Genomic DNA, 27,151 nt, shown 5'->3' on the forward strand with positions numbered 1-27,151 from the left:
CCAGAAAAAGGCTTAAGATGTCTTTCAAAATCCATCATGAATAATGTTTTGTTTCCTTATCACTTTGGTTTATCATGTGATCCTGTAAAGTCCAGTGTCATGTATCTTCTGCTTGTATTTGATACCAAGAAATAATCAGATCATCATAGAACTCAGAGCTGCAAAAGACCTTCCAGGTCCTCTGCCTCAAACTCTTCATTTATTACAGACTATAAAACTAAGGCACAGAGCTACTAAGAGTCAGACTAAATCTAAGAGCTAGGTAATGGCAGTAAGTGAGCCTGGCAACAGGGTCTCTTGAATCTTGCCACAGTGCTATTAAGCTGACAAAATGTCACCTGCCATTCCTGTGTCAAACACCAACACCCTCTGAGGAAGGTAATAGTGGTGTCCAAAGAAAATTCCATATTAGCAGTGTGGGTAACGGAATCAATTTTCATCAACTTTGTTCCTGACCTTTGCATGATTTCTTTTAAATCAGTTCTCTCCCCCATAAACCAAGGAATAAGAACTGGCCAGATAATAAGCCTGAAATAGTTTAAGTTGCAGGCATGACACACTTTATTTACATCAGCAAAGCCAGGACGTTCAAGCTCTGCAGCATTTGCTCCAAGATAAGTGGGAGTGGGGACGCTTTCTAGACTCTTTACTCCTTAGTAAAATCATGAAAGAAAAATAGGAAAGTTGCATAACTGCATTTAAGCACGTTTTATATACATAATGCTATAGTTTGTTTCTACTCATATGCAAAACAAATTTGAATAATAGTAACATTAAGTTCTATCAATGCAAAATTTGGTACATTAAGAATTTTGCTCAATAATTCTCAAAAAGCTTACATTAATTCATTAAAGGTTTGACTAGTATAAATATGAAAAAAATAAAACAGGTATTTAATTTGCCTACTTCAAACCACTTAGCAGATTAATTTTATGGATTAACCTAAGCTCTTTTTATAGCTATTATAAACCTTTAATTTTACAGAAACATTAAATTTAAAACTTTTATAGATTTATAGGAACTAAAAGAAGTACTGTTAAGTAATAACTCTACCTCAGTATTCAGTAGCGTTTTTGCTTTATTGTGCCCAAAATCATCAACACATAAAACTGTTTAACACAACGACAGGAACCACTTGTTTCCATTCCAGACCAAGAAGTGATGCTTCCCTTCTTTTTTTTTTTTTTTTTTGTAGAGACAGAGTCTCACTTTATGGCCCTCGGTAGAGTGCCATGGCATCACACAGCTCACAGCAACCTCCAACTCCTGGGCTTAAGCGATTCTCTTGCCTCAGCCTCCCAAGAAGCTGGGACTACAGGTGCCCGCCACAACACCCAGCTATTTTTTTGTTTCAGTTCGGCTGGGGCGGGTTTGAACCCGCCACCCTTGGTATATGGGGCCGGCGCCTTACCGACTGAGCCACAGGTGCTAACTGATGCTTCCCTTCTGATGGCGATTCCTGCCATGGAGATTTCTCAGTTTTCTTTGAAGCCTTCATGTGAAATTTTTTTGATTTCTTCAGGTATTTTTTTAAACACATGCTGCCTTTTTTCATTGTTAAATAATAACAGCAATAATATGTGCATTGAGCATGTTTTATGTTCTAAAATGCTTTATGTATATTAACTAATTTTACCCTCTCAAGAACCTTATAGTTAGGTAATGTTACTATTTTAAATAGAAATCCACTATCATTCCATTTTAACCTTGTTAGACCACGAAATTGAAACAAAATGTATAGCCCCCAAGGAGAGAGAATTTGAAGATAACCACCAGAAAAACAATTCTTGATTCCTTGTCCAAATTTAAATCCCTAGTCACCTTGCTATGACCCCGTCATGATGCTGTTAAATACACTACAAATGTTCAGCTTCCTTTCTCATGTTCCTGGAATGCAGGAAGAGCTGAGAAAAATGGTTTCAAACTCCAGAAGATTAATGTTTTCCTTTTAGTATGAGTATCTCTTACTTTGAAAGTTACATATCCCACAAGAGGATCAATTCCAGGGCAGACATAACCAGCTTAGATTAGCACTGCTCAGTTACTAAGTCTCTTTTCAGCATTTCAAATTCTAGTTTACAGCCTCCCTTGATGAAGAGTACAGGGCCCTGAGAAGGGTGAAAAGGGAAAAAAATGTCACCCAACTCTAAGCCAAAGGATGAGAACCCTGGTAAACTAACTGCAGGGGCATGGAGCTGCACACGCACTATGTATTCAAACAATGAGTAAGAGCCCTTTCTGTGAACTGCTGAGCCCCAGGACATACTGTCTTCTTTCCTTGAAAATGGCAGTTTTGGGAGCTCTGTAACACTTGCATTGCCATACAGAAATTCAATGAAACAGGAGAACAATACAAAAAGTCACATTTGGGAACGTATCATTTCTTTGGAGTTTTGAAATAGCAGTATGACCAAGTGACCTAGGTGGACAAGCAAAGGGAATAACTTGAGTATCGCTCATACCATGTAAGATAACATTCTGAAGCAGTACTTAGAATGAAGATGACAGCTAACACAGTAGCCTCATTTGAGAGCACAGTTGGAGACAGAATGACAGAAATAAACGCTGGCAGTGTAAAAACAAAATAATAACCACCACCACAATGGTTACAGCCCTCATCCCCATCCCTGGAGGCATTCATTACATACTCATTTGCACTCCACACAGGGCAGAAATCACTTAGGAACAAGAAGCAAATGATGAGAAGAAGTACATGCTCCCACGGTAGGGATAGAGCAAGGGGAATTTGCTTGTTCCTTTCCAACTAGGTCAGATTCACAGAGGTCATGGGATTCTGTGAGTAATTTGAGTGAAAGAAAGGTCAGATATCTGCAAGCTAAAGAGGTAAAAAAAGAGAAGGTTGCAGGCACCAGGGAGCCCATTTTAACAGGGTGTTGGGCTGGCCTCCAGCATCACACAATGAAGAAGGACAGTGTGGTCCTGCACCTGCTGGAGGGAGGGGACTAGGGGAGTTCAATGGCCAAGTCTAGTCAGGAGGACAGAGGGCTGGATATGTTCACGGACGTGCTTGTTGCCATCAGAATGTTTCTGGTGGCCATCTTGCCTGTGTGATATGCCCATCACATGGCAATTTATATAGTGGGGCAATTTAAAGAAAAGCATTCACATTTTAAATAGCAGTATGTTCTTACAGGAGAAAATACTATAATATAATACGGTCTGTGGTTATCTAACGAATGTGTTTCTGCCTTTATAAAGGCAATGTGGGTGAATTACTTAATATTTCTAAGCAGAAGTTTCTGTAAAACAGAAAGAGTGGCAATTAAACAATAAATTTACTGGGAGGATTAAAGCATAAATACCAGCTCATTGAACACTCCTGGGTCTGTGTGTCCTATATAATCCGTGCTGGCTCTATAAGTAAGCAACCACGTCTAAGGGACCCGCGGTTGGTACTGATCTTGGCACCACCTACTCTTGTGTGGGTGTCTTCCAGCAGAAAAGTAGAGATAATTGCTAACGATCAGGGAAACCGAACCACTCCAACTTATGTTGCCTTTACTGACACTGAACGATTGGTGATGCTGCAAAAAATCAAGTTGCAATGAACCCCACGAACACAGTTTTTGATGCCAAGTGTCTGATTGGATGCAGGTTTGATGATGCTGTTATCCAGTCTAATATGAAACATTGGCCTTTCGTGGTGGTGAATGATGGAGGCAGGCCCAGGGTCCAAGTAAAATACAAAGGAGAGACAAAAAGTTTCTATCCAGAGGAGGTATCATCCATGGTTCTGACAACGATGAAGGAAATTGCAGAAGCCTATGCTGTGGTCACAGTACCAGCTTACTTCAATGATTCTCAGCGTCAGGCTACCAAAGATGCTGGAACTATTGCTGGTCTCAATGTTCTTAGGATTATAAACGAGCCAACTGCTGCTGCTATTGCTTATGGCTTAGACAAAAAGGTTGGAGCTGAAAGAAATGTGCTGATCTTTGACCTTGGAGGTGGCACTTTTGATGTGTCAATTTTCACTATTGAGGATGGAATCTTTGAGGTCAAATCTACAGCTGGAGATACTCACTTGGGTGGTGAAGACTTCAACAAGCGAATGGTCAACAACTTCATTGCTGAGTTTAAGCACAAACATGAGAAGGACATCAGTGAGAATAAAAGAGCTGTCTGTTGCCTCCGTACTGCTTGCGATCGTGCTAAGCGTATTCTACCTTCCAGCACCCAGGCCAGTATTGAGATTGATTCCCTTTATGAAAGAATCGACTTCTATACCTCCATTACCCATGCCCGATTTGAAGAACTAAATGCTGATCTGTTCCATAGCACCCTGGATCCTTTAGAGAAAGACCTTCAAGATGCTAAACTAGACAAGTCACAGATTTATGAAATTGTCCTGGCTGGTGGTTCTACCCATATACCCAAGATTCAAAAGATTCTCCAAGACTTTTTCAATGGAAAAGAACTGAATAAGAGCATCAACCCCAATGAGGCTGCTGCTTACAGTGCAGCTGTACAGGCGGCTATCCTATTTGGTGTCAAATCCGAGAATGTTCAAGATTTGCTACTATTGGATGTCATTCCTCTTTCTCTGGGTATTGAGACTGCTTGTGGAGTTATGACTGTGCTCAATTAAGCACAATTCTACTATTCCTACCAAGCAGACACAGACCTTCACTACCTACTCTGACAACCAGCCGGATGTGCTCATCCAGGTTTATGAAGGTGAACGTGCCATGACCAAGGATAACAACTTGCTTGGCAAGTTTTGAATTTACAGGCATACCTCCTGCTCCCAGTGGTGTTCCTCAGATTGAAGTCACTTTTGATACTGATGCCAATGGCATTCTCAATGTCTCTGCTGTGGATAGGAGTACAGGAAAAGAAAATAAGATTACCACCACTAATGACAAGGGATGTTTGAGCAAGGAAGACACTGAATGTATGGTCCAGGAAGCTGAGAAGTACAAGGCTGAAGATGAGAAGCAGAAGGACAAGGTTTTGTCAAAGAACTCACTTGAGTCCTATGCATTCAACATGAAAGCAACCGTTGAAGATGAGAAACTTCAAGGGAAGATCAATGATGAGGACAAATTGAAGATTCTTGACAAGTGTAATGAAATTATCAACTGGCTTGATAAGAACCAGACTGCAGAGAAGGAAGAATATGAAGGAGCTGGAGAAAGTCTACAACCCCATCATTACCAAGTTGTACCAGAGTGCAGGAGGAATGCCCAGGGGGGCATGCCAAGAGGAATGCCGGGGGCATGCCTGGAGGGGAAATGCCAGGAGGAATGCATGGAGGGGCATGCCTGGAGGAATGCCTGGGGTGGGGGCATGCCTGGAGGAATGCCGGGGGGCTTCCCTGGTGGTGGGGCTCCTCCTTCTGGTGGTGCTTCCTCTGGCCCAACCAATGAAGAGGCTGATAAGCCAACCGAAGTGTAGATGTAGCATTGTTCCACACAGTAAAATATTGAAGGATCCAAATGTGTAGCAAATTATGTGGCAGATTTAAAGTTGGACTGCTATAGTGAATTTACTGGGCATTCTCAATACTTGAATATGGAACATGTGCACAGGGGAAAGAAATAACATTGCACTTTAAAAGTACTGTATTATTAAGTGGAAAATGCAATGTATTAAATAAAGCTGTATTTAAAATTGGCAAAAAAAAAAAGCATAAATACTAGAAAGGCCAGGAAAAATCTGGACAGGCTTTGCTGAGTTCAAGGATGTCCAACCTTTTTTCTGTCCTGCCACACACTGGATGACGACAAGAACTCTTGTCTTGGGCTGTGCATTAAATACACAAACATTAAACATAGCCGATGAGCAAATAAAAAGATCCATGCATATTTTTCATGAGATCCAATACTGAAGATAAGTGAAACAGTCATCAAATGATCTGTGTGCAGCCCTTGATCTGCAGGTTAGACACCACTAATCAGATTATGTGCTTTTTTCCAGTCACATTTCTACATAGTTGTCAATCATGTTTATGTGATGAAGCCTGCATGAAAACCCAAAGGACAGGGTTTGGGGAGCTTCTGAAGATCTGAACACATGGAAAGAGACAGGTAAACAAAAACTCATCCACATCCCAGCAGAGCAGCACACGCCAACTCCACAGGAAGCTCCTACACTCAGGACCCTTCCAGACTTTGCCCTACATAGCCCTTCATCTGGCTGTTTGTTTCCTATTTTATTTTATTTATTTATTTATTTAGACAGTATCTCACTCTGTCATCCTGGGTAGAGTACCATGGCATCATCATAGCTCACCACAACCTCAAACTCCTGGGCTCAAGAAATAGTCTTGCCACGGCCTCCCAAGTAGCTGCGACTATCGGCATGCAGCACTACACCTGGCTAGTTTTTCTGTTTTTAGTAGAGACGTACCTGGTCTTGAACTCCTGAGCTCAAGGGATCTACTCACCTCAGCCTCCCAGAGTGCTAGAATTACAGGCATAACCCACAGACCCCAGCCTATTTGTACCCTATAAAATATCCTTTGTAATAAACCAGTAAAGGTTATTATATATATGTGTATATATATATATATATATATTTTTTTTAATTGTTGGGGATTCATTGAGGGTACAATAAGCCAGGTTACACTGATTGCAATTGTTAGGTAAAGTCCCTCTTGCAATCATATCTTGCCCCCATAAAGTGTGACACACACCAAGGCCCACCCCCCCTTCCCTCTTTCTGTTTCCCCCCCCATAACCATAATTGTCATTAATTGTCCTCATATCAAAATTGAGTACACAGGATTCATGCTTCTCCATTCTTGTGATGCTTTACTAAGAATAATGTCTTCCACGTCCATCCAGGTTAATACGAAGGATGTAAAGTCTCCATTTTTTTTAATGGCTGAATAGTATTCCATGGTATACATATACCACAGCTTGTTGATCCATTCCTGGGTTGGTGGGCATGTAGGCTGTTTCCACATTTTGGCGATTGTAAATTGAGCTGCAATAAACAGTCTAATACAAGTGTCCTTATGATAAAAGGATTTTTTTCCTTCTGGGTAGATGCCCAGTAATGGAATTGCAGGATCAAATGGGAGGTCTAGGTTGAGTGTTTTGAGGTTTCTCCATACTTCCTTCCAGAAAGGTTGTACTAGTTTGCAGTCCCACCAGCAGTGTAAAAGTGTTCCCTTCTCTCCACATCCACGCCAGCATCTGCAGTTTTGAGATTTTGTGATGTGGGCCATTCTCACTGGGGTTAGATGATATCTCAGGGTTCTTTTGATTTGCATTTCTCTAATATATAGAGATGATGAACATTTTTTCATGTGTTTGTTAGCCATTCGTCTGTGGTCTTTAGAGAAAGTTCTATTCATGTCTCTTGCCCATTGATATATGGGATTGTTGGCTTTTTTCATGTGGATTAATTTGAGTTCTCTATAGATCCTAGTTATCAAGCTTTTGTCTGATTGAAAATATGCAAATATCCTTTCCCATTGTGTAGGTTGTCTCTTTGCTTTGGTTATTGTCTCCTTAGCTGTCCAGAAGCTTTTCAGTTTAATGAAGTCGCATTTGTTTATTTTTGTTGTTGTTGCAATTGCCATGGCAGTCTTCTTCATGAAGTCTTCCCGCAGGCCAATATCTTCCAGTGTTTTTCCTATGCTTTCTTGGAGGATTTTTATTGTTTCATGCCTTAAATTTAAGTCCTTTATCCATATTGAATCAATTTTTGTGAGTGGGGAAAGGTGTGGCTCCAGTTTCAGTCTTTTACATGTAGACATCCAGTTCTCCCAACACCATTTATTGAATAGGGAGTCTGTCCCCCAAGGTATGTTCTTGTTTGGTTTATCAAAGATTAGGTGGTTGTAAAATGTTAGTTTCATTTCTTGGTTTTCAATTCGATTCCAAGCGTCTATGTCTCTGTTTTTCTGCCAGTACCATGCTGTCTTGAGCACTATGGCTTTGTAGTACAGACCAAAATCTGGTATGCTGATGCCCCCAGCTTTATTTTTGTTACAGACAACTGCCTTAGCTATACGGGGTTTTTTCCGGTTCCATACAAAACGCAGAATCATTTTTTCCAAATCTTGAAAGTACAATGTTGGTATTTTGATAGGAATGGCATTGAATAGGTAGATTGCTTTGGGAAGTATAGACATTTTAACAATGTTGATTCTTCCCATCCATGAGCATGGTATGTTCTTCCATTTGTTAATATCCTCTGCTGTTTCCTTTCTGAGGATTTCATAGTTTTCTTTGTAGAGGTCCTTCACCTCGTTCATTAGGTATACTACTAGGTATTTCATTTTCTTTGAAACTATGGTGAAGGGAGTTGTGTCCTTAATTAGCTTCTCATCTCGACTGTTATTGGTGTACACAAAGGCTACTGACTTGTGGACATTGATTTTATATCCTGAAACATTACTGTATTTTTTGATGACTTCTAGGAGTCTTGTGGTTGAGTCTTTGGGGTTCTCTAAGTATAAGATCATGTCGACAGCAAAGAGGGAGAGTTTGACCTCCTCTGCTCCCATTTGGATTCCCTTTATTTCCTTGTCTTGCCTAATTGTATTGGCTAGAACTTCCAGCACTATGTTGAATAGTAAAGGTGACAGAGGACAATCTTGTCTGGTTCCAGTTCTAAGAGGAAAAGCTTTGAGTTTTACTCCATTCAGTAAAATATTGGCTGTGGGTTTGTCATAGATAGCTTCAATCAGTTTTAGAAATGTGCCAACTATGCCTATACTCTTCAGTGTTCTAATTAGAAAAGGATGATGGATTTTATCAAATGCTTTTTCTGCATACTATTGAGAGGATCATGTGATCTTTATTTTTGCCTCTGTTAATATGGTGGATAACGTTTATAGCGTATGTTAAACCAGCCTTGCATCCCTGGGATGAAGCCTACTTGATCATGATGAATGACTTTTCTGATGATAAGCTGTAATCTATTGGCTAGGATTTTGTTGAGAATTTTTGCGTCTATATTCATGAGTGAGATTGGTCTGAAATTCTCCTTTTTGGTTGGGTCTTTTCCTGGTTTTGGTATCAGGGTGATGTTTGCTTCATAGAATGTGTTGGGGAAGATTCCTTCTTCCTCAATTTTTTTGAATAATTTCTGCAGTACAGGAATAAGCTCTTCCTTGAAGGTTTGATAGAATTCTGGAGTGAAGCCATCTGGACCAGGTCATTTTTTGGTTGGAAGATTTTTTATTGTTTCTTTGATGTCAGTGCTTGAAATTGGTCTGTTCAGGAGCTCTATTTCTTCCTGGCTGAGTCTAGGGAGAGGGTGTGATTCCAAATATTGATCCATTTCTTTCACATTGTCAAATTTCTGGGCATAGAGTTTCTGGTAGTATTCAGAAATGATCTCTTGTATCTCTGTGGGATCTGTTGTTATTTCCCCTTTATCATTTCTGATTGAGGTTACTAGAGATTTTACTTTTCTATTCCTCGTGAGTCTGGCCAATGGTTTATCTATTTTATTTATTTTTTCAAAAAACCAACTCCTTGTTTCATTAATTTTCTGAATGATTCTTTTGTTTTCAATTTCATTGATCTCTGATTTGATTTTGGATATTTCTTTTCTTCTACTGAGTTTAGGCTTAGATTGTTCTTCTTTTTCCAATTCCATAAGATCTCTTGTGAGATTGTTGATGTGCTCTCTTTCTTTTTTTCGAATGTAGCATCTAAAGCGATGAATTTTCCTCTCAAAACTGCTTTTGCAGTATCCACAGGTTTTGGTAGCTTGTGTCTTCATTGTTGTTATGCTCAAGGAAGTTAATGATTTCCTGTTTTATTTCTTCCTTCACCCATCTGTTATTCAACAGAAGATTGTTTAGTTTCCATGCCTTTGGGTGGGGTCGAGCATTTTTCTTAGAGTTGAGTTCCACCTTTAGTGCCTTATGGTCTGAGAAGATACAAGGTAAAATTTCAATTCTTTGATTCTGTTGATATTGTTTTGTGTCCCAGGATATGATGAATTTTGGAGAATGTTCCATGGGGTGATGAGAAGAATGTATATTCTTTATCTTTGGGACGGAGTGTTCTATACGCGTCTATCAAGCACAGTTGTTCTAGGGTCTCATTTAAGTCTCTTATATCCTTGTTTAATTTCTGTTTAGAGGATCTGTCCAGCTCTGTAAGAGGAGTGTTAAGGTCCCCTGTTATTATGGTATTATCAGATATCATATTGCTCAGACTGAGTAAGGTCTGTTTCAAGAATCTGGGAGCATTTAAATTGGGTGCATAGATATTTAGAATTGAAATGTCTTCTTGTTGTATTTTTCCCTTGACCAATATAAAGTGACCATCTTTGTCTTTTTAGACTTTAGTTGCTTTAAATCCACATGTATCTGAAAGTAAGATTGCAACTCCTCTTTTCTTCTGAATTCCATTTGCCTGAAAAATTGTCTTCCAACCCTTGACTCGGAGCTTTAATTTGTCTTTTGAAGCCAGGTGTGTTTCTTGCAGACAGCAAATGGATGGCTTGTGTTTTTTAATCCAGTCAACCAATCTCTGTCTCTGCAGTGGGGAATTCAAGCCATTAACATTTATTGAGATAATTGATAAGTGTGGTAGTATTCTATTCGTCTTATTTTGTGAGAGTCCATTGCTTAGTTTTATCTTTTGCATCAGTGTGGAGGTTAGGTTCTGTCCTTTAATTTCTGAGTTCTTACTTTGCTGCTGATCCACTGTGGTGGTCAGTGTGCAGAACAGGTTGAACAATTTCCTGTAGAGCTGGTCTTGTTGTGGCGAATTTCCTCAATGTTTGTATATCCGTAAATCATTTGATTTCTCCGTCAATTTTGAAGCTTAGCTTAGCAGGGTACAGAATTCTGGGCTGGAAATTGTTCTGTTTAAGTAGATTAAAGGTAGATGACCATTGTCTTCTTGCTTGGAAAGTTTCATTAGAGAAGTCTGCAGTCACTCTGATGGATTTGCCCCTGTAGGTCAACTGGCGCTTACTCCTGACAGCTTGCAGAATATTTTCTTTTGTCTTGACTTTGGACAGGTTCATCACAATGTGTCTTGGAGAAGCTCGGTTAGAGTTGAGGCGACCTGGGGTCCGATAGCCCTCTGAAAGCAGTGTGTCAGAATCTTTGGTGATATTTGGGAAATTTTCTTTTATAATATTCTCTAGGATGGCGTCCATTCCTCTGGGGCATTCTTCTTCCCCTTCTGGAATTCCTATAACTCGTATGTTGGAACGCTTCATAAAGTCCCATAATTCTGACTGGGAACGTTCTGCTTTCTCTCTCTTCTTTTCTGCCTCTTTTACTGTCTGAGTTATCTCAAAAACTTTGTCTTCTACCTCTGAAATTCTTTCTTCTGCATGGTCTAACCTGTTGCTGATACTTTCCATTGCATCTTTAAATTCCCTGATTGACTGTTTCATTTCCTTCAGCTCTGCTATATCCTTTTTATATTCTTCATATCATTCATCTCTTATTTGATTCTGTTTTTTAATTTCCTTTTGGTTAATTTCCACTTTATTAGCAGTTTCCTTCATTGTTTCCATCATTTCTTTCATTGTTTTCAACATGTGTATTCTAAATTCCCTTTCTGTCATTCCTAACATTTCTGTATAGGTGGAATCCTCTGCAGTGGCTACTTCATGGTCCCTTGCCGGGGTTGTTCTGGACTGGTTCTTCATGTTGCCTGGAGTTTTCTGCTGATTCTTCCTCATGAGTGATTTCTTTTATCTGTTTCCTTGCCCTAATTTTCCTTTCACTTCCTCTTGCTCTTTAAGTTCTCGTGCCTGTGGAAGTTGTGGGCGGGTTTAGACGGGTTGAACACACGCGACCACTTGTCGGTTTTCCACTGTTTTAGTCCTCCTCTTGGGGTCCAGAAGTCTCTCGCTGACTCCCTGTATCCTCTCAGGGGTGATGATAGGCAGATTCCACCAGCCAGAGATGCCTGGAGTCCTATCTCCCCAGACTCACGGTGCCCAGATGCAAGGAAGCTGTTACTCGGCTGCCATCTTGCTCCACCTCCTATTTTATATATATATATATATATATATATATATATATATATATTTTTTTTTTTTTTTAATACAAATACTATTTTTAGCATGGTGTCTGGAATATAAAAAATTATGAGCAAATGCTGGCCATTGCTTTTGGTTTTTCACTATTTCTCAAAATCCCTTCAGGGACCAGAATTTAAAACTCTACATATCAATCTACTTTTTCCATGATCAATTATGGGTTGTGATTCCATCATATCCTACCGCCAATAAAAGGAGACTAAAGATTAGTTTTAACAACTGACCAAAATAAAACCTAACTGGAAAAGTACATCTATAGCCCTAAGCCAAAAAATATACTGCTAAAATAACAATAAATGACTCTCAGATTGTACAGTATTGTGGAATAGTTACTAACGTGAAAAATGTAGGGCTTCCTTTGGCAGTTACAGAGTTGACAAAATATAAGCATGATTATATGTAAGACTGATAAATATTTTTTAAGGAAGTAGGTTAAATTATTTGCTACAGTTAAGGATATACTTTTTAACTGGGCCATTACTTCTTAGCCTAGATGCTAAGGTCCTCTAAAGTCTGTCACAATCTGATGCCATTAACAAGTAGGCAGGTGAGGCAAATGCACAAAGCCACCAGCAAGGTGAGGAACACCAAGGAGCAGGAAGGACTATGGCCAATAAAATTGAGCAGGAAGGAAAGGAGACCACGAGTTATGCAAAACAAAATCCACCTGGAAACTGACTTCAACCCCCCAAAGTAGTAGTTCCTTGTCCCTTTACCTAGCACAGAGGTACCCAAACTATTCTTAGTACTTAGTACTGAGATAGTTCACTGAAAAGAAAAATAAAGAAATCAGCACTTTATTGTGCAAGTAACATAAGCCTTGCTGTTACAGTTTTTCAAAGGTGTGGTGGATAAACACCTGTATCATAATCACATAGGGAGAGGGTCCCAGAGAGTTCAATATTTAATAAGCTTCCCAAGTGATTCTTCATACCTTAAAGAGAACCTTTTCATCCCTATGATAATTGATTTGTAAAATTTTTCTGTTCTGTTCACATTGTTCTGTCATTCCAAAGTTTCTTGCTTTGTTTAAGTTTCCCAACTTTGTATCTATGATAAAATATTTACTTTTCTTCTGGTATATTATAATTCAAGGAATTGTTAAGTTTGCAACCATCTGTCTTACCTTATTTTCTACACACAACTTTCATTTTTTATATGTTTCAGTTCATCTTCATACTTGAAAGACTAGGTGAAATTTCTAAGTATTAAATGTGTGATATTTTAAATCTCCATAAAATACAAATAAAACTTTAAATAAAAATAGATTCAGTAAGGAATCTAAGTAAGGATGTTATAAAAATAGTTCTGCAGATAAATTGCACTATCATTTGCAAATTTTAACTGGGATAAAAGTATGCTTTTGAGGAAAAAGCACAAGTCAGTTTTGAATATGTTTATCAAAACATAGCACAATTTCTTTCCTCCACTCATTGCTCTATACCTTCAATTATTTATTTCTATCATTACTTAGAATCAATGATTTTCTCTCTCTACTCTGCACAATATTTAATTCACCATGATTTAAGAGAAAGTATTTTTTAAAAGTCAGGAGTCTCTTCTCTCTAATTTGCTGACAAGTCTACCTATATGAGAATCAATTTCTCTAGAGTGAAATTTTGGGAAACTAAGGATGTCGAGATTCAGACCCAAAGAAAAGGTGACACCGTAAATCTGGGAATCATCTATATTTTGCCCACCACTTTGGGTTGTAATAAATCTGGGAATCATCTATATTTTGCCCACCACTTTGGGTTGTAAAACCTGAAGAATAGAAGCTATCCATGGAAACAGAGCCATACTCTGTAAAACAAGTCAAAGAAGTTTATTCTGAGCCAAATTTAAGGACCATGGCCCAGCACTACACCCAGAAGTCTTGAGGAAGAGGACTAGCAGCAGTTTGGTTTTATACATTTTAGGGAGACAAGGTTTACAGGTGAGGTTATAAATCGATATGTGGAAAACATATAATGGTTTACCCCAAAAGGGTGGGACATCTGAAAGTGGGGGCTAACAGGTTAGAGGTGGATTTAAAGAGTCTTTCACTAACAACTGGCTGAAGGAATTAGGCTCTGTCTAATAGATGAGAAATCAGTGAAAAAGAATGCTGAGTAAAGATAAGGGTCTGTTAATCAGAGATGAAGTACAGGTCACGTGTCAGACTCAAGTAGTTTGTTGTGTAGACTGAGAACCTGCAGGTATGTCCTGAATAGCCTTGGGCCCATGAATGAGATACAGCGGACATTTCTAAAAAGGGGAAGGGGGCATGATGAGGCATATCTGATCTCCTTTCTCATGGCTAGCAACTCAGTTTTAGGGATCCCCGTGGCCAACAGAGTGTCCAGTCAGTCAGCTGCTAATTCACAAAGCTAAGTGGGACCTGTTGCATCGCCTCTACCCTCCAAAGAGGGACAAAGATGGATAATAAATGGATTCCTTGCCTCTTCATCTATACCATTGATTTTCTTTCTTTATTTTGTGTAGGTACAACATTGAAATTTTCGATTCATTTGGAATGTAAGAATTATCCTTAACCTTTTATGTATTAGAAAATAGAATAAAGGAAACTTTAGTTTTCTTTATTGTTAGGGACAAGGAGCTTTAATTCCACTTAAAATGTTCTAAGAAATCATTCTGCTCTTTCTTTTCAAATCTTTCTTTTCCTTCAGTTTCTCTAGTTATTCCCTTTATTTCCTTCTCTTCCAACTCTATCCAGAGGAGATTAACAAAAGGACTGATATTAAGTGGTTATGACAGACATCTCTTTTTTTTTCCTACTTTAAGTCCTACATTTCACAATACATTTAGCTTGACTGTTCTAAGAAATGAATTTTAAAACTTTAAAACATAATTTTTTAATGTCTTAAAATAGACCTGGAATTTTGTTTTTATTCAAGTATGAAGAAGCCAACAGATCCTGAGATTTAAGCCATTGAAAGGTTAGTTTGCTATTCACAGTTCCCAAGAGGTAGTGACACACCACCCTGTCCAGGGCCACAGCGGGAGCAGGCTGTCCTCACGGTCTACGGGGTGTGGGCTTTGGATTGGTTGGTTTACATATGAAAAGCACACTCACAGGGTAGTCACTTGTTAACACTGGGAGTTAGCCCAGAGAGGGGCAGTGTCTCTGGAATCAGCAAGATCCCAAACACCAGATCACAGAACACAGAAATTAAGAAAATAGTTAACACAGGTAGTCCCCAGATTACAAAAATCTGACTTACATACAACTCACACTTAGGAACAGGAGCTACTACAGTAAGTTCCCAAGGTACAAACATCTGACATCCAACTCGCACTTATAAACAGAGGCTATTACAGGTAATAGGTAAATGTACCTATTCTAACTTACATACAAATTCAACTTAGAAACAAATCTACAGAACCTATCTCATTCATAATCTAGGGACTGCTTGTGCAAAATAACATCTATGGAAAAAAAAAAACAGAAAATCTAGCTAAATTAAGACCACAGAGAAGCTGAAGCAACATATTTTAGCCTATTATAGGTGAAAGAGTTCATGTTCTTTCCTATATTTTTCCATAACTATCTTTTAAATGAGATGCCAGTGAGCATAGAAAGCCTAGAAATCAGTATGTACAAGCAAGCATTTCTTAAAAGACATAGATAATTATTTGCATTAAATATCTTTTTTTTTTTTAAGACAGGGTCTGTCACCCAGGCCACAGTGCAATAGTGAATTATAGCTCACAAGAGCCCCAAATTCTTGGGCTCAAAGGGTCCTCCTATTTCAGCCTCCCAAGTAGCTGTGACTATAGCTGCCACTAAGCCCAGCTAATTTTTTTTTTTTTGTAGACACAGGGTCTCACTGCATTACCCAAGCTAGTCTGAAATGCCTATACTCAAGCAATCCTCCTACATGGGCCTCCCAAACCGTTGGGATTACAGACATTAGCCACCACAACCAGTCATGAAATATCTTTAACACATTTCATTATTTGAAACACACAGTTCAGATTCCAACAGCTTAAATTACTCTTCCTTTCAAAAGTAATGTCTGCTAATATTTTTATATATAAAATTAAAATAACAAAAGCAAGTGCTTTTAGAACCTAAAACAGAGTTTGAATTTATACTCACTCTTTTAAAAGAAGATAACCAGAAAATCAGGCTCAGCACCTATAGCTCAAGCGGCTAAGGCGCCAGCCACATACACCAAAGCTGGTGGGTTCAAATCCTGCCCAGGGCTCGCCAAACAACAATGACAACTACAACCATAAAATAGCCAGGCATTATGGCGGGCGCCTATAATCCCAGTTACTTGGTTGGCTGAGGCAAGAGAATTGCTTAAACCCAAGAGTTTGAGTTGCTATGAACTATGACATCATGGCACTCTACCCAGGGTGACAGCTTAAGACCCTGTCAAAAAAAAAACAAAACAGAAAACCAAATAAAATATACAATGTAATTGTTTTAAGACCTTGGATAACAGGCTGCACAGGGATACAAATAAGGTAAATCCTATGACTGCCCCCAAATAACCACCTGGAAGCAATTTCTACACATCCGCATAGCAAGGAGGACCCAAAACAGAATCCAGAGCTCTCACCAGGTAGGAGAAACAGAGATGGAAACACAGGAAGGCTGAGGACAGACTGCTGGGTAGGAGAGAGCAGCACAGAGACAGAACTCTTAAGAAGTGCAGAGAAATGCTCTTAAACCGTCAGTTCAATAATTATCTGTGAATGACTGGCACAAAACGCCAGGAGGTTTGGGAAAGAATCACAGAAAAGCTGGGTCTAAACGCCCAAAGTTCACGCAGGCTCAAGGTCCCACCAGATAGAAAGGGTCAGTGAGTTTTCTGAAGGGTATCCCCACAGTTGGAAAGTTTAAGCAACCAGAGAATAGAGGGGGTGCTTTAATCTTACTCTAAACAAAGCCTAAAAGAAATCCTAAAAATTACTGAACTGATCTCAAGTAAATCAGCGGCATGACAGAACAAAGTCTACCACTATTCAAAGGAATCCAAAACATCCAGCAATCAACAATGTCAGATTCACAGTGTCTGGCATCCCATCTAAAACTGCTAGGCTAATACAAAAACAGGAAGAGATGACCTATAACTATGAGAAAACGCAATAAAATTAGACCCAAGAAAGGCAAGAATGCTGGCAATAGCAGATAAGGATTTTGTTTTTAAAGCTAGGCTAATTTAGGTTCCACCAGCTCAAGAACGTAGAAGAGAACACGGACATGACGAAGAGAGAAAGGAATACATATACACACACACATTTTCAAAAAAAACAAATGTGCCTAGGCACATGGTGGCTCACTCCTGTCATCCTCGCACTCTGGGAAGCCACAGGCAGGAGGACTGCTGGAGCTCTGGAGGAGTTTAAGACCACCCCGAACAAGAGTGAGATGCCATCTCTACTAAAAAGAGAAAAACTAGTCAAGTGTTCGGGGCAGGCTCCTGTAGTCCCAGATAGGTACTTGGGAGCCTGAGGCAAGAAGATGGCTTCAGCCCAAGAGTTTGAGGTTGCTGTGAGCTATGACACCCCAGCACCCTACCTAGGGGGACAGTGAGACTCAGTCTAAAAAAAAATAAAACAAACCCACAAATGTAAATTCTAACAATTAAAAATACAACTTCTAGAATAAAAAATAGAACAGATGGAAATAAGAGCAGAGGAAACTAAAAAGAAAACATATGAAACATACGAAAAGAAAACATACGAAAACATACAGCAATAGAAATTATCAAAAGTGAAGCACAGAGAGAAAAGGACTGGAAGAAAACAGTCTCAGCGTTGTGTAGAACAATAGCAAGTTGGCTAACATATGTGGTATCTGAGTCCTAAAAGGAAAGAAAAGTAGAGCCATAAAAAGAAAATATTTAGAGAAATAATGTCTAAAATCATCCAAATCTGATGAAAACTACAATACCATTGACTTAAGAATCTCAACAAACATCAAGCAAAAAAAAAAAATTTTAAAACTCAACCTGAGACACTTCATAATCAAACTGCTATAAACCAGTGGTAAAGAGAAAATCCTAAAAGCAACCAGAAGGAAAAGGACATATTACATACAGAGGCCCAACCATTCACTGCCTACAAGAAGCACTTCAAAAATGAGAATGGTTTTTGAAACTGAAAAGATGGGAGAAAAGATATACCATGCTAACAGTTGTTAAAAACAACAACAACAAAAAGAAAACTACAGTAGATACGTTATCATCAGATGCAGACAACTTTTAATGTAATAATATTGTTAGGAATAAAGAAGGTAACTGCATGCATGATGATAAAACAGTTGATTTATCAAAAAGACGTAACAATCCTAAATGTTTATGTACATTATGTTGTGTCATGTTTATGTACATTATGTTGTGTCAAGCTGTGGTACTTGTATTAACAAGCTATGGTACATGTATGCCAAGGAACATTATTCAGCCATTAAAAAAAGATGGAGATTTCACAGCATTTGTATTAACCTGGATGGAAGTGGAACACATTATTCTTAGTAAAGCATCACAAGAATGGAGAAGCATGAATCCTATGTATTCAATCTTGATTTGAGGACAATTAATGACAATGAGACAGTGGGGCTGGGGAGAGGGGAGAGCAGAGAGAGAGAAGGAGAGAGGAGGGTGAAGGAAAGGAAGAGCAGAGAGAGGGAAGGAGGGAAAGGGTTGGGGGTCTCAGTGTGTGACACATCTTGTAGTACCTTCAGTGAATCCCCAATTAAAAAAAAAAAGCAGACCATGATAGACCTGCACAAAAACAGACAAGTCATATAATAGAGATATGACAAGTCATGTTATAGTCAGAGATATCAATGTGCCTTTCTTATTAATAAATAGAGCAAGAAGACAGAAAAACATCAATAGATATACAGGACTGGAAGAACATTATTAACCACTTAACCTAAATGACATCACAGAGCACTTCCTCCACAAAGTAAACATCTCCAAGTGCACACATCACAGTCATCAAGAAAGACCATACAGACCATATTCTGGACTATAAAGCCAGCCTCAATAAACTTAGAAGGATTCATACAAAATACATGCTCTGACTATAAGGGAACCAAAACTCAATAACAAAATATCCAGAAAAATCTCCAAATATTCACAAACTAAAAAGCACTTCTAAACGACATTAAAAAAAAAATCAAAAGGAAAATTAGAAAGTATTAGGAAGTGAATAATAAGGACAAAACAACCTATTAAATGTAAGATGCTACTAACAAAGTACTCATAGGAAAAGTAGTAGCATCAAATACCAACATTAAAAAGTCCCAAATCGGCTCGGCACCTGTGACTAAAGCGGCTAAGGCACCAGCCACATACACCTGAGCTGGCAGGTTCAAATCCAGCCTGGGCCCGCCAAACAACAATAACGGCTGCAACCAAAAAAAAAAAAAAATAGCCAGGCGTTGTGGCGGGTGCCTGTAGCCCCAGCTACTTGGGAGGCAGAAGCAGGAGAATCGCTTGAGTCCAGGAGTTGGAGGTTGCTGTGAGCTGTGATGTCACAGCACTCTACCTTGGGTAATAGCTTGAGGCTCTGTCTCCAAAAAGAGTGCCAAATCAATGACCTTGGTTTTTATCTTCTAAAAAACTATTAAAAAGAGCAAATTAAACCCAAAATGCATAGGAGAAAGAAAATTATAAAGATCAGAGAAGAAATAAGCAGTTCACCAATTAATAAACTAATAAAGATAAAAAACATATGATCACCTCAGTAGACACAGAAAAAAATTTGAAAAAATTCCACATACCAGTATATTCCTTATATTAATAAAAACTCATGAAACTAGGAACAGACAGGAACATCCTCAAGCTGATAAAAAGCATCCATGGAAAACTTACAGCTTATATCACACTTACTGGAAAAGACTGAATGCTTTCATCCAAAGATCAAGAATAAAAGGAAGATGTCTTCTCTTACCATTTTTACTAACAATGTACTAAAAGTTCTAGTCAATGCAATAAGAAAAAGAAATGCAAAAGCATCCAGATTGGAAAGAAAGAAGGCTTTATTCATAGATGATATGACTGTCTGTATGAAAAGAGTCAAATATAAAAAACACCTAACAGAACTAATAAATGAGTTCAACAAAATCTAAGGTCAGTATTGAAAAGTCAATCCTATTTCTCTATTCTGACAACAAACAACTGAATATTAAATTTTTCAAAACACCATTATAATAGAATCAAAACTACAAAATACTTAGGGATAAATATAACAAAAGATGTATAAAACCTGCATAAAACACTGATGAGAAAAATTAAAGAAATACTGTGTTCATGAAAGGCTACATACAAATTGTTAAGACGTCAATTCTCCCTTTTTTGATCTACAAAGTTAATTTCTATCTCTACCAAAATCTCAAAAAGGCTCTTTTGCAGAAACTGACAAGCTCATTATAAAATTCATACAGAAATGCAAGGACTCAAAAGATCTCAATTTTGAAATAAAAACCAACAAAGTTGGAGGGCTAACATTGATTGTAACAATTAAAAAATTAATCAAGACTATGGTGGGCGGTGCCTGTAGCTCAGTGGGTAGAGCGCCGGCTACATATGCCAAGGCTGGCGGGTTTAAACCTGGTCCAGGCCAGCTAAAACAACAATGGTAACTACAACAACAAAAACAAAAAATAGCCAGGCTTTGTGGCGGGTGCTTGTAGTCCCAGTTACTTGGGAGGCTGAGGCAAGAGAATTGCTTAAGCCCAAGAGTTTGAGATTGCTGTGAGCTGTAACACCAAGGCACTCTACCCAGGGCAACAGCTTGAAACTCTGTCTAAAAAAAAAAAGACTATGGTACTGCATCTGGATAAACAGACCCATGACTATAGAGGCCAGAAACAGACCCAGAAATATACTATATAATATGACAGTTACTGACAAATGTACAAAGGTAATTCAGGGGAGAAAAGACAGACTTTCAAAAAATGGTGCTGGAACCACAAAGATATCCATAAAGGTATGAAATAAATTTTGATCAACACCTCACACCAACTATAAAAACTAAAGATTTTCTCCTATGTTTTCTTTTACATTTTTTTTTTTTTTTTTTTTTTTTGGTAGAGACAGAGTCTCACTTTATGGCCCTCGGTAGAGTGCCGTGGCCTCACACAGTTCACAGCAACCTCTAACTCCTGGGCTTAAGCGATTCTCTTGCCTCAGCCTCCCGAGTAGCTGGGACTACAGGCGCTTCTTTTACATTTTATAGTTATAAGTTTTACATTAGATCTAGAGGAAAATAAAGTAGAAACTCATCATGACTTTGGGTTAGGGAAAGATTTCTTAAATATGACACCAACTGCAAAGTCCATAGGAGGAAAAAAAATAAATTTGATTTCATCAAAATTAAAAACTGCTTGCCTGGGTGCAGTAGCTCACGCCTGTAATCCTCGCACTCTGGGAGGCTGAGGCGGATGGACTGCCTGAGCTCACAGGTTCAAGACCAACCTGACCCAGAGCAAGACCCCTATCTCTAAAAATACCCAGGTGTTGTGGCGGGTGCCTATAGTCCCAGCTACTCAGAAGGCTGAGGCAAGAGGATTGCTTGAGCCCGTGAGTCTGAGGTTGCTTGAGCTATGATGCCACAGCACTCTACCGGGGGTGACAAAGTGAGACTCTGTCTCAAGTAAATAAATAAATAATACTGGTTGTCAAATGACACTGTGAAAAGAATAAGAAGACAAGCCATAGACATGAAGAAAATATTTGCAAAACATACATTTGGACTTGTACCCAGAAAATATTCAGAATACTCACAACTCAACAAGTAATCCAAAGAAAAAAATGGGCAAAAGATTTCCCATTTCAAAAAAGTTATACAGACGGCAACTAAGCACATGGAAGACTACTGAGTAACCATAGTCATCAGGGAGATGCAAATTAAAACCACAAAGATATAGTACTTCACACCTATTAAAACGATGAAAATTTTTACAGCAAGTGCTGGTAAGAACATGGAGTAATGAGAACTCTCAGACACTGCTATCCTTGCACTGCCTGTGTATGTGGAGCTCTCAAACACCGTAAAGTTTGCAAAACCACTTTGGAAACAGTTTGGCGGTTTCATAAGAAGTTAAGCATACATCTACCGTGTGTTCCAGCCATTCCACACTTGGGTATTTACCCAAGAGGACTAAAACGCACATGTCCATACGATGACCTGCCCATGAATGTTCATAGCAGTTTTATCTGCAGTAGCCAAAAGCAGAAAACAATCGTCTCCAACAATAGGGGAACGAATAAAGAAAATGTAATATATTTATATAGTAGGATAATCTCAGCAAAAAAAAAAAAAAAACAAAAAAAGAGCAAATTATGGATGCATTCAACACTACGGACAAACCTAAAAAAATAATTTTAATGAGTGAAAAAAGATAGGCAAAAGTGGATAATACTGCTTGTTCCCTTATGTATAAAACTCTGCTAAGTGCAAATTAGTCTGTAGTGGCAGGAATCAGATGAGTGACGGTGGGAGGTGGGTAAAAAGAGGAACAGGAAACTTTTCCACTTAATGAATATATGCATTATCTCAATAGTGGTGACCGTCTCGTGGATGCATGTAAGTAACAAAACATCAAATTATACATGTTATATATGGGCAGCTTACTGTATATCAATTGCATCTCAAACAAGTTGCTACCAAACATTATTACAACAACCTATAAGGGCCCATGTAAATTATCATTTATTGGGAATCATATTAGCCATAAGCAGAATATTTTGCTGTATATGTTTTTATTATAACAGTTTACTGAGTTGAAAAGTACACTTCAAACTTTTCTAAGTTAATTAGCAATCCCCAAAAGAATAAAATTCATTTTCCTTAGACTTGGTTTACTACAGCAATGCCTCACTACAGCAGAGTCTTACAACTTACTGAGTCTTACAACTAGCTTTTGCCTGAGGGAAAGTCATAATAAATTACTTTTTAATAAACATTAAAACAAAGTCTATTCATCATAAAGTCAAGAAATTCAATGCTAGGATACCCATGAGGGTGAAAAGGTAATGAATTTGTGGAAAGTAATAATATTCAGTCTGTGACTACCCAATTGCTCTTGAAATGAAATATGAATCCTTGGCACAGGAGGTGGACTGTGGACCCCAGCCTCCCACTGACTGTGTTCCTGCTCACTATCTGGAAGTGCTTTCTCAGCAGAGGTCAAAGGGCTTTCCTTTGACTGTGCTGCAGGCCACACCTACTGCCTCTGCCACAGTCTTGGTGGATTCCTGCCCCACCCCCTCCATCCGTCCCTGGCCAGGGTTTGGGCAGTCCATCAGCTGCCAAGTGGACCTACCTCTCTTCTCTTTTAGAGCCTCTCTCAAAAACTCGATCTTTGTCACTCACCCATGGGATTTACTTTTTCAGTTCTTTTAAGAATTCTTCCTGCCTTTCAAAACTTGGACTATTACCTACAAGGGAAATCTAAGGTGATGTTGAACAACCTTTTCTACCCCAGAGTGCCTCTCAGGAAAGATGGTCCCATACTGGTCCTGCAGAGGTGGAAGCTGTCCCATCTGGCATGCCTGACAATAGCTTCTGGTGTGGAGAGAGATTCAGTTCCCTAAGTCAGATCCAACCAGGGGCACTCCACACCACCAAAGTCATGGGTCCTCAGGCCACAGTTTCTGATACTTTAGGCACCTGCTGTGCCTACAACAGAATCTAGGTCCTAGTCTTGCTGGCAGGGTTCCCATCCAGCATTCTCTCTGTGTCCAAAGTATCTTTTTTTCTTATGCTCAAAAGTTTCCTCTTCTTACCTACACTCAGATCAACAAAAGGAATTTAAGCAGGGACATGTGCTGCAACATGGATAACCCTTAAAAATGTCCTGGTAAGTCAAAGAAACCAGACACAAAATGCCACGCACTGTATGATCCCATTTGTATGAAAAGTCCATAATAAGCTAATCCATAGGTACAGCGAGTAGGCTCAGTGGTCAGGAGTCAGAGGAAGGGAGATCTGAGGGTGACTCATACACACAGGCTTCTCCATGGGATGATGGGCATACATGTTTGTTTGTTTGTTTGTTGAGGCAGAGTCTCATCATGTTGCCCTCAATAGAGTACCAGGGTGTCACAGCTCACAGCAACCTCAAAATCCCCAGCTTAAGAGATTCTCCTGCCTCAGGCTCTCAAGTAGTTGGGACTATAGGCACCAGCCACAACGCCAGGCTATTTTCTGGTTGCAGTTGTCACTGTTTGCTTTGACAGGCCTGGGCTGGAAAAGAACCTACCAGCTCCCGATGTATGTGGCTGGCGCCCTCAGCCACTGAGCTACAGGTGCCAAGCTGGCATACATGTATTATTCTACAACTAGACAGTGGTAAGGGTTGCAAGACACCATGAACATACTAAGCATACCGAATTGTATGCTTTATAACTACACTTTATAATTCAGTGGCTAAGGTTCTTACAAAACCACTGAATTGTACTTTAAAATGCTGAATTTTGTTATATAAATATCTCAGTATTTTATAAAAATATAAAGAACTGAAACTGTAGAAACGAAGACATCAAGAATATAGTCTGGGGACAGCGCCTGTGGCTCAAAGCAGTAGGGCACCGGCCCCATATGCCGGAGGTGGCAGGTTCAAACCCAGCCAAAAACTGCAAAAAAAAAAAAAAAAGAGAAAAAGAATATAGTCTGTGGGCAGGCACGGTGGCTCACGCCTGTAATCCCAGCACTATGGGAGGCCGATGCAGGAGGATTGTTGGAGCTCGGGAGTTCTAGACAAGCCTAAGTAAGCACAAGACCCTCTCTCTACTGAAAACAGAAAAACCAGCCTGGCATTACAGCCTGTGGTCCCAGCTACCCAGGAGGCTGAAGCAAAAGGATCACATCAGCCCAAGAGTTTGAGGTTGCTGTGAGATATGATGCCACAGCACTCTACCCAGGGTGACAGAGTGAGACTCTGTCTCAAAAAGAAAAATTATATAGTCTGCTTAGTATAAAGTATTTTTGGGCCATTTCACATGAAATTAATCCTTACAGGATAAATGAACCACTCAATTTGAAAGGTGAATTATATTCCTCCTTTCACTCTAGATGACTCAAAAAAAATCAAAGACTTGAAGTGTTTTCTAATGCTTATACAAATGAAAATAAATGTTATCAAGATGCCTAAGTGTTCATTTACCATACAGTTTCCTTCCTCTTAGACTCTAAACTCTGTTTGGAACAACCTAATGCAATAGCAAAGCAAAAAAGTGATTTAAATTAGACTGTTAGACAAGGCAGTGACATTCAATGTATTTAATGTATTTCCCAGACACGATTTCAAATGCTTTCCATTTCCCAATCAACAACACTGCTCTGTTCTAATACATCTGGCCGTCAGATGTAATTGGCCTTTAATTACATTTCATTCCAAGTTAATCTTCCTAAGTGTACCAAGCCAAAGGAAAGACAATGCTGTTTGCCAAAGCAGAGACACTAGGATGGTGGGCCTCTTAAAGAGAAATCAGGGAAGACACCAAAGCAGCACTCAGTGGGTAAGCAATCCCTAAGTGCTGGGATTTTATGGAAAATCACCTCCTGTGGGCAGGTTGATTCCGCTCCCACAGAGCCTGGGGGAAGTGATGCCTCTGGCAAATGCACGTACACAAGGATTCCTTAATGGGATGTGATTGCAAAGCTCGACAGCTTACTCCAAATAAAAATATTTTGGATGAATCACAGTAGGACTGCACTGTCTCCCTTAAGAAATTGAAGTATATCCACTCTCTGAGGGCTGGCCTTCGTCAGCATAGTCCTTGTGCCTGTTCCTTGTGAGCACAGAGAGATCTGTAACTTCCTCATCAGGCGGTACATGTGGTCTCACTCAACCCTCCTTCTGCTCCTCTTGGCCTTGCCACCTGCATGCAGGTGGGAAATGCGAATGTGGCTCTCTCAATGATAACACAATCCAGATCCCCTGTAATTTCCTAACATATCTGAATTACCATGCAGGGCCCTAACGCAGCAATTTAGGAATTTCTACTGGACTGAAAGAAGCAACCGTCAAACTTTCCAGTTTCAGGAATTAGCTTGCTTACTGCCCAGGATGTTGTCTTTCTATGCAATTAGCCTAATGTGCCCCACAATTTACAATGTCCTGATAAATAAAATTAAGGCCAACTTATAAATAGAAAAGTAATAAAATGACGTCCAATCTTTCACTCAAAGAAGAAAAATGATGGAAAAGAAAGTACACTAATATAGATACAAATACATTATACTTATAGTATATATGTTAGTATATCCTAAGAGTTTTAAATCTCACATAGCGAAATGTTTTTCAGTAATTTCAGAGCACTGGACAACATCCCAGCTTACTTTATAGCCACATCAACAGTTCAATCCTATGGCATTTTCCAGGAAATCTGAATCAATCCTTTCTTTAAATATATGAAGGCATCACATTCATTTCTTCACCAGGCATGTATTGAGTGCCTACCAAATGTAAGACAAAAGGAGTGATGTGTTTTCTCAGTCTCAGGCATATATTCCGTAGACAGAGACACAGAGATTCAGTAACTCTCTTACTCACCACTAAGTTCTTCATGAGCAACTTCGTGAGTTAAAGGTTTAAACTTTGTTGTGAAAGTGACTGGGTCACAAACCCCTCCTCTACTCTGCCCTGTGCACCACTACAAGCTGCCAACCTGCATCACCTCTGCCCTGGACATAAGTTTTCTTTCCCAGTTTGATCCACTGCATCAAAAGTCACCAAAAGGTTTAAACGCACAAGGAAAAAGAGACGCTCTCGGGGCTTTTCAAAAGGCAGCAGGGTGGGCCATGATCAGCAGCCAGGTGACTGCAGGGGTAGTCCTCCCGTTCTGCCAATACACCCTTGAAATATTACCTTTAAAAACACAGACTACAGTTTGGCTAAGAGGTTATGTACATATTCATATAGTAGGAAAAGAAATACATAACCTTCACTTTACTCAAGGAGAAAAAAAAGATGAAAGAGGAGGTATATTCTTGTTCTAAATGTCACACTTTCAACATATCAAAATCCTACCGTGACTATGTTCCTTGGAACATCTGTACCCCAGTCCTAGTGAAGAGCTAAAAACAGGTGATCAATAATGAATTTTTCCATTTTAGACCTAACGGGTTTGGCCATTTCTAGAACAAGCAGGTATTTCAGAGTTCTCTTTTCAAATCGAGA

The 27,151-nt window shown here is 39.2% G+C and overlaps 1 protein-coding gene and 1 pseudogene across 1 annotated transcript in view; one reads left to right on the plus strand and one right to left on the minus strand.

The window, feature by feature from the left end:
• The window catches only part of GNAQ (G protein subunit alpha q), a 328,961-nt gene that overhangs the window by 242,349 nt on the left and 59,461 nt on the right, over positions 1–27,151 (minus strand). The gene's annotated exons all lie outside the window — the stretch shown is intronic.
• On the plus strand, positions 3,551–5,640 carry LOC128574801 (heat shock cognate 71 kDa protein-like; annotated as a pseudogene).

The sequence above is a fragment of the Nycticebus coucang genome, chromosome 2 (genome assembly GCF_027406575.1).
Source record: "Nycticebus coucang isolate mNycCou1 chromosome 2, mNycCou1.pri, whole genome shotgun sequence".
NCBI lineage: Eukaryota > Metazoa > Chordata > Mammalia > Primates > Lorisidae > Nycticebus > Nycticebus coucang.